This window comes from Apodemus sylvaticus, chromosome 7, assembly GCF_947179515.1.
Source record: "Apodemus sylvaticus chromosome 7, mApoSyl1.1, whole genome shotgun sequence".
In the NCBI taxonomy this organism is placed as follows: domain Eukaryota; kingdom Metazoa; phylum Chordata; class Mammalia; order Rodentia; family Muridae; genus Apodemus; species Apodemus sylvaticus.
Window position 1 is genome coordinate 5,752,489 of NC_067478.1, and position 13,434 is coordinate 5,765,922.

A 13,434-nucleotide genomic window follows, 5' to 3' on the forward strand; every position below is an offset into this window, starting at 1 on the left:
TCCCCTGACTCCACCTTAGACAAAGAAAAACTGGCAACTAAAGACTGCTGGGCAAGAGGGAGAACTCTTCTTCCCCGAGGATGAGCCTCATCATTCCCAAGCAGCCAGGCCTGCAATTGTGTACACAGGAGCAGCAGTCAGTAAGCGAGCTCGGCAGATGTGTTAATATGTCTATGCACAAATATGTACAACAACGGCAGTAACAACAACAACAGCAACAATAGTAATAAAAAAGAGGTCAGCCATTTGAAGAGTAAGAGGAGGTGAACACACAGGAGGGGCTGGAGGGAAGAAAGGAAAGGGAGAAAATGATGTAATTATATTTTAATTACAAATTTAAAAATTCCCCAGAAAGTCAAAACCAGTTGGTATCCCCAAGGGGTTATCGGGATGACTTAGTGGGTAAAGGTGCCTGCTGTGAAACCTGAGGACCTGGCTTCTAGAACCCATAAGGTGGAAGGAGAAAACCTATCCCTGAAAGTTGTCTTGACTTCTACACATACTCTCTCTCTCTCCCTTCCCCCCTCTGTCTCTCTATCTCTGTCTCTGTCTATCTCTCTGTCTCTGTCTCTCTCTCACACACACACACAATATATAACATCCCTGAAGACTATCAATGAGGTCTTAGAGGTCTTAGGCCTGACACAGGTGCATCCTGCCTCAAAACGAATTTATTTAGAGTTCAGAACCTGAGGCCAGGCTCTCAGGCTGAGAGCCCTGACTTGGAGCCAACGTCCTGCCTCTACAGGATCCGTGAAAATTGACCAGGCTCAGTGATGAGTCTCACAGAGGATTCCGCCTGGCTAGTCATAATCTTTGCAAGTCTGCAGAGACAGTAAGGTCTGAGGCAATCTCCCCAAAACTTTTGGTGTCTCTACAGCAGGAACCTAAATACATTTTGAAAAAAAAATGCTTAGGAATTTTTACATACCCTTGCTAAACAAGTGTGGTCCAAGGACCGAGAGAAGCCATTGTTGGGAAGCTGAGAGGCATCCAGATGCCGGTTCAGTCTGGTTCAGAGCTGTGGTACAGGGACAACATTCTCAGGTCTGGAGCACAGGGAATGACTTGAGAAGCTACTGATAGAGCCCACCCTCATTCCCCGAGATGTGGATTCATTTGCTCTAGTGTGAGACCTGGACTTTGGCATTGGAATGATTGTGCGGGGGAGGGGGGGGAGGGAGGGCTGAGGCAGGGCGTTACTAAGTAGCTCTGGTGTCTTGTAGATCAGGCTGGACTTGAAGTCACAGAGATCTGAGTGGCTTTGCCTCCCAAGTGCTGGAACTGAAAAAGGCATGTGCCACTATACCTCCGAAGTCGGGATTTGTAAAAGCATAATATGATAGCCTCTGTCAATCCTCACAGACACACCCTGTGGGTGCTGAGTTAGGGGAAAATGGAGCCTCCAGGCTAGGCTTGAGCTCTGAGATCTTTATTCCTATCCTCCGGGGAATGAATGTCCAAATCTGGATGGTTTCCCATTGTCATTTAGAAAATAAATCTGATCACACATATTTACAGAGAAGCAGACATTTTACATCAATATGAATCTGTGCTGTCTCACCTCTAGCATAACAGGTTTTACCTAATCAAGGAGGAAGAAGTTTAATATTAAAGATTGAGGAAAGGAAGAAGCCTTTGCCCATCACACTGACACCCAGACAGCGAGTGAGTGCGTGAGCGAGTGACACTCCTCACTTAGTGACTCGCATCTCTGCTGTCATTGTGCATGGTGTTTGCTCGGGACTTTTGTCCCCGCCTGGCATTTTGGTTGTGGTTCGATCAGACTGCATGGCTGCATTTAGCCCTGTGCTGTTTCAGTTGTTTTGTTTCCCCACTTTGGATGTCTGCTTCATATTCTTCCCCTTGCAAGCTTGTTTTATACAGAGAATGACTAATTATCTCAGACCCGTCCTATTAGCTGTCTGGCACTTCAGCTTGCAGAGATAACCTGTAGCCCGCCTCCCTTGTGAAGATCCCACGAGATAAGGGAGGCTCGTCGGCTCTGAACGGGATAAAGGAGCTATAACCCTGGGAGACAGGAGGCATCTTTATGAAGACTCCTTTTGTTGAGGACTGATGTGGCAGGCTTTGGATAGTTTAAATATTTCACATCTGATGTTCACAGTAGCCTTGCAAAGTCTCTTGCTCTTCTATGGATGGGAGGCTCTGGCTCCGAGAGATGCAGAGATGAAGCCAAGTCACTCATGACTGTACTGGAGAAAGCCAGTTTGTAACCACTTCTTTAAAAAATTAATTCATGTTTCTTATATGAAGTGATGAGTCTCCTAAAGATGATTTCCTTCAAGTGCATGATCTATCCTGACCATACTCACATGCCTGCCTCTGTCTCTTCCATTTCCCCCCCTTCCTGGTCTCCTTCCTTCTGCCAGTCTCCTTTTGATTTTCTCTTCCCAACCGCATGCACATACATGTACATACACACATATGTCTGAATGTTTGTTTGTATATACAACTCATGGTTGCAGAAGAATTATGCTGCAAATTGGAGTTTGTACGCACATACATACGTGGTGTGTGTGTATATATATATATATATATATATATATATATATATATATATTCAAATGAGAAAATATGCCTTGCTGGTCTTTCTGTGTGTGGCTTAGTCCACTTCAGAGGACAATCTCCAACTTCCTTCTCTTTCCTGAAAATGACAAGTTCTTTATGGCTGACTATAACTCCATTGTGGAGAGAGCCAAGCTTTAAACCCAAAAGTTCTCAGCACCAAAGTTGCTTTCTCAGGCAGCTGGTGAGAGCCGTGTATAAAACAGTAGGTGTTATAGAAAATGTAGTGTCATAGGATCAGAATAGGCTGCCGAGCTGCAGAAGGGAGGGAGTTTTGTTAAGATAAACTGAAGCAGCTTATATAGTAGTGGACATGGGCTTATTTTGCAGATAGATTCCAAATCAAAATGCTATCCCATGTTTAAATTACTATAGCCATCCTGAATAGATCTCGGAAAAATATAAGTTGTTAGACATTCACTAAAACTTTCAAAGGGCACTTCATTTTGCAAGCTATAGAGATCTGTCCAGGCATATAGTCCTAAGATGTACTGTAGACAGAGTTGGCGTAAGCTGTGTATGCCTGTGTAGGCACTGCAAAACTCTAAAAATATTTTCTAATTTGCTAAAGAGGAATGCATAGCCTGGGTGTGTAACTCAATAGAGTGCCTGCTTAGCAAGACCTGGGTTGGATCCCTAGAAACCCCATAAGTCAGGAATATGTCTGCAGTCTCAGTAGTTTAAGGCTATCCTGAGTTCAGGGCCAGTCAGAGTGAATTGAGCATTTTTATTAAAAATGAGAGTGATGGGGAGGGGAGGTAAGGAGGGAAAGGGGACAAAGGGGGGAAGGAGAGAGAGCGTTTGTGGTGAATGGATTATAAATATTGAAGTGCTACAATATGATTTAATATTATTTCCTACAACATGAGGAAATATTATTGTTATATAACAAGAAAAATCCAAAAGCTTGTGATCTATAAACTATACTTTGGGGGGTGGTTGTTTTTTTGTTTGTTTGTTTGTTTGTTCTTTCAAAGATTGGGTTTCTCTGTGTAGCTCTGGCTGTCATTGAACTCCATTTTTACATCAGGCTGGCCCCAAACTCACGGAGATCCACCTGTCTCAGCCTCTGCTGGAAAAAGTGTGAACCACCACTCCTGGCTCGTGAACTATACTTTATGTAGCACAGACTTAGGGAAACTGATAGGCCATTTCACCAACAGTAAATGTGCTTTGTTGACCCTTTCTTACCCTCTTAGGGCATCTGGACTTCTTTATTCTTTTCTAACTTAAAGAGCCATTTTTCTTTTTTCCTTTTGGCTTTTCAAGACAGGGTTTCTCTGTGTAGCTCTGTCTGTCCTGGAACTCACTCTGTAAACCAGGCTGGCCTTGAACTCAGAAATCTGCCTGCCTCTGCCTCCCTAGGGCTGGGATTAAAGTCATGCACCACCACTGCCTGGCCAGCGCCATTTTTCTAAAGGAGAATAAAGTATCAGTTATTTACGTCTGTGAGTGAGGTGGCCCCTTTTGTGTGATTGCATTTTGGAATACCACACCACTCACACACATGTTCATACATGACCACATATAAGTAAGACAGTTTTTATTTCTGTTTGTTTCTCTGTGTAGCCATGGTTGTCCTCCAATTCACTCTATAGACCAGCCTGGTTTTGAACAAGTGAGAAATTTTTAGAAGAAGGGAACCAAATCACTGGAGAGACGGCTCAGGAGTTTAGGAAACTTTTTGCTCCTGCAGAGGACCCTGGTTCAATCTACAGCAACCTTGTGACAGTTCCTGACCATCAATCAGTAAGCCAGGCAGACAGGAAATACACAGAAACCAAATATCCATATGCACAGATGAAATAAATCCTTAAAAAAATGGAAGGAAGATAGATCTCAAATGAATAACCTGACTTTATACAACAAGAAGCCAGTGGCATTTCTCAAGGCGGGGTGTCCGAGACCCACTTTGGGGTCACAATAATCGTTTACACAGAGTTCCCTAAGACCCAGGGGAAAACATAGTTATTTACATGACAATTTCAAAACTAGCAAAATTACAGTTATAGAGTAGCAACAAAAATAATGTTATGGTCAGGGTCACCACAGCATGAGACTGTATTAAAGGCTCTCGGCGGCAGGAGGCTGAGAATCACCAAGGCTAGAGACTGAAGGGACAGACTGAAATTGGGGCCAGCAGAAAGAACTGAAGGTGAAAATCAGTGAAGCAGGGATGGAAAACAACAAAGGGACACCAGAAAGTTACCACTCTGGAAAAGGATGAACAAAAGCTCCCTTTTAGACTAAGATGACTCAACTCAACGATACCAGAAGCGAAAGTGGGCCACTACTACCAACCAACCTTACAGGAGCAAAAAAAAGTCTCAAACAGAAAATATGAGCTGGCACATAATGGAGTAGAAAATCCACGTGAAGTAGACAAATTCTTAGAAACACGCAAATGATTCCGAACATCAGGACACAGAAAATTGAATTAACCAACACAAGGAAAAGTGCTGTGGTTTGGCTGTGATGTGCACCCCATCCCCCACCCCTGATGAATAGAAAGGGGACAGTAAGTGATAAATTGGCAAAAGATTTGGATATACATTTCCACCCCCAAAGTTATACACACGGGCACAAATGACAAAGAAAGGTCGCCCAGTACTCCTGGTCCTTAGGGAAATGGATGTTGAAACCACATGAGACCGCTTCATACTGGACAGTGGCTGTAACTCATGATAACAAGATGCCCAAACTCTTATACTCCGTGAGAGAAGATGGAGAATGTGCAGCTTCAGCCTCCAAGGCAGACAAGGTAACAGGGTTACCACATGACCAAGGAGTCCCGAAAAATTGAAAATGAGTATTAGGTGATGTACTAGCTGGTTTTGTGTGTCAACGTGACCCAGGCTGGAGTTATGCACAGAGAAAGGAGCTTCAGTTGGGGATGTGCCTCCATGGGATCCAGCTGTAAGGTATTTTCTCAATTAGTGATCAAGCGGGGAGGACCACAGCCCCATTGTGGCTGGGGCCATCCCTGAACTGATAGACTTGGGTTCTATAAGAAAGCAAGCTGAGCAAGCCAGGGGAAGCAAGCCAGTAAGAAGCATCTCCTCCATGGCCTCTGCATCAGCTCCTGCCTCCTGACCTGCCTGAGTTCCAGTCCTGACTTCCTTTGGTGATGAACAGCAATGTGGAAAGTGTAAGCTAGAAAAACCCTTTTCCCCACCAACTTGCTTTTTGGTCATGATGTTTGCGCAGGAGTAGAAACCTTGACTTAACAAATAATATCTTAATTTTAGAAAGATGTGTTGTGTTGTGGTGGTTTTTTGGTGTGTGTGTGTGTGTGTGTGGTGTGTGTGTGTAGGCTCTTAGGAAGAGGTCAGTAGACATTTTTGGGGAGTTGGTTCTGCTCTTACACTGTATCTATGCAGGATCTTCCTCCTGAGCGGCCTTGCTTTGTGGGCATGTCACCAGTTCTCCTGTCTCATCTCCCTGTGGAGGTACTGGGACTACAGACCTGAGCACCCACACATGTCCATTTTATGTGGGCCCCAGGGACCGCCCTCATATTATTAGAGCTGTATTGCAAGGGCTTTTACCCACCGAGCCCTCTCCCTGACCCTATACCTAGTTATTCAGAGTGACTTTATTTGAGACAGGTCAAAGATGAAGACAATTCAAATGTTGAATTCAGAGGGTGAGTTGAAAACAATACATGTAGCATTCAACACACAGGATTTTGATCAGCTATAAAACAAAATGATGTAGAGATCCACATTAGGCTGAAATGAACCCAGAGAATATTATAAAAGCCAGTCCAGAAGTCAGGTGCATAGTGCATATCCTGTCCTATGAAATGTCCACCACGGGTTAACCTACGGAGGCAGAAATCAAAGCTGTGAGTACAGGGACTCAGGGGTCCGATATTGAATAATGACCTGCTTAGTCAATGTGGGCCGCCTCATGGGGTGAGGCTCAAGCTCTAGAACAGATGTGGCAGTTGTGTAGTGTAGCAAAGTAGTAACATTAATGGACTGTGCCGCCCTATTTTTATTTTGGTTTTTCAAGACAATAGCCTTGGCTGTCCTAGAACTAGACAGGGGTCCCTCTGTCCTCTGCCTCCCATAGTGCTGGGATTAAAGGTGTGCACCACCATGCGCTGTAAGGAATGGGTACTTTAACTGGAGGAAATTCATGCCAGGTACTGTAAACCTAGCCAACTACGCTTGGCTGTAACATCATGGAACCTAGAAGAGAGCTACAGCTGTTTTGATTAAAATAACTGCTAACTGTATTCTAAGTAACCGATAGATACTTATACCTACAGATAAATGTGTATCAAAGAAGCTTCTTTTTGCAGGAGATGTACACCATCACAGAAACTCACTAGTTAAAATGCAAAAAGCAATGAATAGGCTATAGGGGTGCTTGTTCCCAGGATGCCTACAACACAACGCCTACACCTTAGGCTTAGGAAAGGAGAGAGGATGGGGCCAGAGCACCAGGATGCCTTCTGCAAGATAATGCCTGCTATAAGACAGGGTCTTCTGTATGAGACAGGAGAACTGAGCCCATACAATCTTAAAAACGAGGTTGCCTAAACAAGACCTGTACAGTCACACCACCAGATGACATGCCAGGAACCGTGGGGTACGTCTCATGGCAACCACCATCTGAGTGAAGAGCTACTGGCAATTAATGGCAAGTGAGAGAGGGGAAACCAGTCTTTTCTGTGAACTAAGCCACTTGTAGGTTACCTGAACCCCAAGTGGCAGCCCTAAACATACAGATGAGTAACACTGAATAGACTCAGCAGGGTGCATACATACATACATACATGCATGCATACATATACATGCACATATATAACATACATACACACATACATATATACAGAGTGTATGTGTAAAACAATATCAATTAAAGAAGTCAGTAACAAGAGAGAGTTGGGTTCACACAGGAGGAGCTGGAATGGGAAAAGTCGGGTTTGAAGTGATAGGAATATAGTAGTCATGTAATGAAATCCTCAAAAAAAATGTTAAAAACTGAAGAGACTAAATCCCATTTTACATGAATTTCACTACCCAACACAGAAAAGCATGCCAAGGCCCATTTTGGAAGATTATTAAAATGTTTGTTTACGTATTTTGTGGAAGGAGTGGGCACTTAGGTTGTGTGCACATCTTCTGACCTTGCAGGCATCCTTCTGAGGTCGCTCAGCCTCCCAGGACCCTGGGGGGTTTAAGCAGCTCTTCCCTCACAAGCTTCAGAGGAGTCTGTCATCTCTCTGCTGCTTCAGCCATTCAAATTAGAAAGCAAAGTATTTGGCAATCAGCTGCACTAAAACTCAGGCAGTCCCCAGCTTCAGCAAAGCATGGAAGAAAGTCTGTCTTCACACGTGTGAAGTGACAGATGGGAAGGAACAGAGGGTGACACCAGGGACAAGCTAGATTTCTGCTAACTTAGTGAAGCCAGAACTCCAGCTAAAGCAATGCAGCTCTTACACTAGGGGGCCAGCTCTACAGAGCTCCGTCTCTTGCTAGAACTTCAAGAGCAGAGCCTCCTTAACTGCAGCTCCCAGAAGCTCTTCTGGCTCCTTTTCTCTGTGTTGCACACATACCGAGCTGCCATTTTGTCTGACATAGAGTGAGCACTTTGAGATGTAGTGACTGCCTAAGGAAGATTGTGAAATACTTTTTAATGTGTATTTTCCTACAGCAATCAAATGGAAGGTTATGGAACACTGCCTTTTAATAATATGAAGTTTCCCATAGCAATCAAATTTCTCCAGAGAAACCTCCAGTAGGAGGTGTGTGCACGTGTGTGTGTGTGTGTGTGTGTGTGTGTGTGTTTATGACATACACATAGTTATGCACATATGTATGCAGAGGGCTCTTGCTTATTTAGAGAATTCTTTCAGGAAGTTGGTTCATGTGTTGTGATGTATGTGGCAAGTTTGGAAAGTAGCTATGCTTACCACTACACCAACACACTCTACTGTGTGGTTAAGCTTGGAGTCTGTAGTGCCGGTCAGTAGACTTGAAACTCAAGACTTGACTTCATAGTACTGAGATAAAATTTCCTCTTTTCCAGTTTTTCTTTTTTTTCCCTTATGGCCTTCAGTAGATTATATGAAGCCCACTGGCACAAAGATTAAAGATCAATCCCCTGGATGAAGTCAATAGATTATGAATATTAACCATGTGTAAAAATATATTCACATCAGCACATATAAATTAGCATTTGATTAAATGCCTGGCTATTATAGCCTAGCTGGCATTGATTAGGATCCACACCTCTTTATCTGACTTATAAGTAAGTGTCCCCGAGACTGGAACACAGCTTCAGTTTGCTGGCTGCACTCCACACTTCTGTTGTTTTTGGCTCTAAGTCTTATAGAGTTGTCTATAGATGATCTATAGATGTTCTACTTCTTATAGAGATGTCTGCTATCTATTTACAGGTTTTTCTCTGGGTACTCTTGGTACAAGGTGATTTTCCCCTCTATGAGCTATCTGTCAGTGCACTTTGCCTGGCTCCCAATTCCATCTATCTACCAACCATCATCCATTCATTCATCCATCTATTCATCCATCCGTCCATCCATCATTCATTCATTTACTGATTTAGCCATCTTTCATCCATCCATCTATCCCCCCATAATACTTATATCTTGGAATCCATATTCAAAACTTTATTCTTTGGATAAGGTTCCAGCCAGGCAGTGGTGGTGTACGCCTTTAATCCCAGCACTTGGGAGGCAGAGGCAGGCGGATTTCTGAGTTCGAGGCCAGCCTGATCTACAGAGTGAGTTCCAGGACAGCCAGGACTACACAGAGAAACCCTGTTTTGAAAAACCAAAAAAAAAAAAAAAAAAAAAAAAAAAAAAGAACCTACCTGGATAAGATTCCAAAAGAGCAAGCACCCCTAAGTTCTAAATCCCTGGGCACCTAAGGTCAAAACTCTCTTAGACATTGATGTCTCTGTGAAAGGAAGAGCAGTCAAGTTTCTCCCAATTTCAATTGTGAAAAATCCTGAATGGGGTGCTTGAAAGTCAAGTTGCTTGTATTATTTCCTCCTTCTCCCCATTGCCTGTTCTTATGCATGTATTTGGTAAATGGTTGCCTGGCCCTGGCAGAGTATTAGTCACTACATTAAGCCCTGGCCATTTGCCATTCAACTTTTTTGGTCTAGTCATCCATATTTTTAAAAAGTCCTTTCTCCTCAACTATAGTGCTTCGGAAACCCCAGAGACAATCGGCAGAGACAATTGGCATCTCTGGGTTGAGACAGAGAAAGATTTCTGGCTTCTTTAAGTGACTATTTATGACACAGGGTGATGAGATGTGGCAGACTGGGCATGTAGAATGCCTAAGACTACAGTCAGTACGGCTAGGTGTGTGTAATGAATATGGCTGTCTCCGGAGATGTAGGAGTCCCTGCCTGTGCAACTGCTAGTCATGGTGACCGGAGCGAAGGTGGGTTGAAAAGATTTTGTAAGCCTTCTGCTTCTGTCCATCAACATGTCTATGAGGAGGGAGCCAAGACTGGCAGGAGGTTTAGCTATGAGTTCTTTTCCCTCAGTGTGTGAACCCACAAATGCTGTTCCAATAGAGCCTGGAAAACAGTCTTTCTTAGTCTGATGGGTTGTTGCTGGGGTGGTCAGGGCTGGAGCCTGGGTGGTGAGATAGCTCATTGTTTATCCAGAAAGTTGCTTTCTTCCCAAGATAGCTGACAGAGTTTTAAAAAATGACGTGGATTGCACTAAGTAAAAAAGAAGAGGAGGAGGAAAAAAATGGAAGAAGGAGAAGGAGGAGAGGGAGTTGGAGGGGAGAAGGAGGAGTTGGAGAAAGAGGGGGGTAGGAGAAGGAGAAGGGGGAGGAAGAAAAGGAGAAGGAGGAGGGAGAAGAGGAAGAGGAGGAGGGAGATTATGATGAGGAGGAAGAGCACTCAGAGGCTAAAGGCTGCTAAGCACGAAAAAGTTTGGCCCCTGTGTTCCATGTGGTGGGAAGACATAATGGACTCCTAAAAATTGTCTTCTGGCCTTCGCACATGTGCCTATCAAATAAATAAGGAACGGAATAGAAAGATTTAAAGAGGAAGGGGAAAGTCAGAACAGGCCTTTGCACATCTACTTTCCCGTTTTCCTCGTCTCTGCAGGACACTCTTCCCACAGCTTGCTGACTCCATACCATTGTTTTTCTGACATCCCTGTTTTCTACACATTTTTCATCTTTGAAATCAAGGATGCTTTCATAAGACAAGGCATCGTAGGGGCTGGAGACAGTTCAGTCAGCAGGCTGAGGCTGGAGACAGTGTAGTCAGCAAGCTCTTACCATGCAAGCACAAGGACCTAACTTATTCCCAGAACCTGTGCAAAAAGCTATGTGTGGCAGCATTGCTTTGAACCTTCCCCACCTGCCCCCCCACTCCCACCCCAGTCACACCCCTCCCACCCTGCATGGGAGAGGAGGAGATTGACAGGTGTCTGGGGCTCCTGGCCAGGTAGCCCAGCTGACCTGACAAGTTCTAGGCCAAGTAGGAAGTCCTGCCTCAAAATAGGTCAACAGTATTCCTAAGGAAAGATACAAGAGGCTGTCCTCTTGCCTCCACATGAGCGCGTGCGCGTATACACACACACACACACACACACACACACACACCACATGTAATCATGCGACATATACTTGTAATCACAGCACGCAGACAATAAACACACACACCAATGGTAAATAAGAAGAATGAGTTGTGGTCTTCCCACATCCTAGGAGTGAAGCACAGCTCATCTGCCATTTATCTATTTCATATGTTTATTACTTCTGATGTGCATATTTCAATTTTCTAACTACTGCAAACTTTTTTTTTTTTTTTTTTTTTTTTTTTTTGAGGCAGGGTCTCTCTGTGTAGCCTTGGCTGTCCTAGAACTCACTCTGCAGACCAGGCTGTCCTCGAAATCACGGAGGGGAGGAGAGTACCTAGTCACGGACAGGGCTTGGACACACCATTTAATTTTGTGTTATTTTAAGCACCCACTTCACTAAGAAAGAAACTGAGGCTCAGGAAGGCAAAGTCACTTGCCTGAGTTCCCACAGTCAACCAAGAGCCGCAGGATCAGAGACTCAGTGACAAACCCAGGGTGCGCTGCAGGGAGGTGAGGTGGGAGCCTGTGTGGTTTTGACAAGGGTGGGCTAGAATTTACCCTGGAAATCTTGACTAAAATGTTTTTATGGGTCTAGGGCACAGTTGGGTTCACACCTAGGAAACTCTCTGAGGGCAGAGCCACAGCGTGGTTAATTTGGGTGACTCACAAGTGTGAGGGCTCATATTTTAGCACCTGGCAATCAGAGGCAAAATTAAACCACTTAAAAATGAGCAGATGAGAACTCAGAGCCTCTGCAGGGCTGCAGGCCACAGCATGCATCACGCTCCTAATTGCACCAAAAAGCTGAGTTACTTTCCAGTCCACCTTTGACTCAGGTTTAAACAACGAAAAATGACAGCGTCAGGGGGCAAGAGTTGAGCCCCATCTTGGGCTCCTAGGCTGTCCTCGAACAGGCTCGGTTGCAGAGCTCCCGACTGGAGGCTGTGATGACCCTTATGGGCAGGTTTGGAGCAGAAAGCACTGAGCTCCTGAGAGCTGAGATTCAGCTCCCTCATCTCCAATGTCACTGCTCCTCAGCAGCCTCGGAGGTTTTAGCAAAATACTCGGAACTTTTGTTTAATTTTTAATAGCGATTGTGTTCTGCTTGGGATTCTACCAGGGCTAGTAATCTACAGTCATGGTTTGAGAGTTAAAAATGGAGGTTCTTGTCACTGTCTTGCTGGTGGACGCATTGGTGGCGGAAATGTGTTTATGCTTATCTGTTTACCATGCCCGGCTAGTCAGCTGTGTGGCCCTTTTGATCCCCGTGCACTATATAAATGAAGACAAATGAACAGATACTTGGAGTTCTCACCTTGGGTAGCTTTTCAGTCTCTCCTCACATCTCCAGCTGTTTAGAGCAGGAGCTGATGTTTATGCTGTAACTGAAGGGTATGTATTTGTACCACAGACGCCAGGCATCCACTGTGCTGAGAGACCCTCCCAGGTTGAAGAGGGACTGGAGGAGGGCTCTCCCTCAGAAGGTAGAGGAGAGTCTTGGTGCCTGAAATTAGAAAGCCGGTAAATAAGAATGGGATCTTTAAATATAACCACTTAAGCTGGCGTTGGTGGTGCAGGCCTATAACACCAGCTATTCAAGGAGTGTAGGGAACAGGATAGCAGGCTCAAGGCCTGCCAGTTCCACAGAGTAAATTCAAGGCCAGTCTGGGTAATTTAGTAGACCCTGTCTTAAAATAAGGGGAAATAAATAAGTAATAGAAAACAAACAAACAAATAAAAATATAGTTGGGGAGATACCTCAGTGGGTGAGCACCTGCCTCAGATGTGGACGACTTTAGTTTCAATTTCCAGGACTGCTAAAACAAAGAAACCCAAACTTTAACCATTAACAACCGCCCCCAGACTACAGAGACAACCTCCTTCAGTTTTTTGTTTGTTTGTTTGTTTGTTTGTTTTTATTTCATTGCTTTTGTTTTCGATATACTGCCAGTGACATGCTATCTCCAGACCACAGCACAGAACCCAGAGCTAGTCGATTTGAATAAGCAAAATGAACTCGGCTGTATGGGTGGTGCTTGGGATATCAGGCTGTGAGACTGGAGCCATGAGAGCTTAGTGAGGGTGGGAATTGGAGGTTAATGGAGCACACATGATAAGCAGGCATTGGGGAATTCACTAGAAGAAGGAAGGAACCTGGAGGTGGCATGCAGGGGGAGGGGGATGCCTGAGCGCAGAGAGCAGCGGCACACAGGATCGAAGATGCGCTGTGACCAGCCGCCCATCACCCTGTCTCC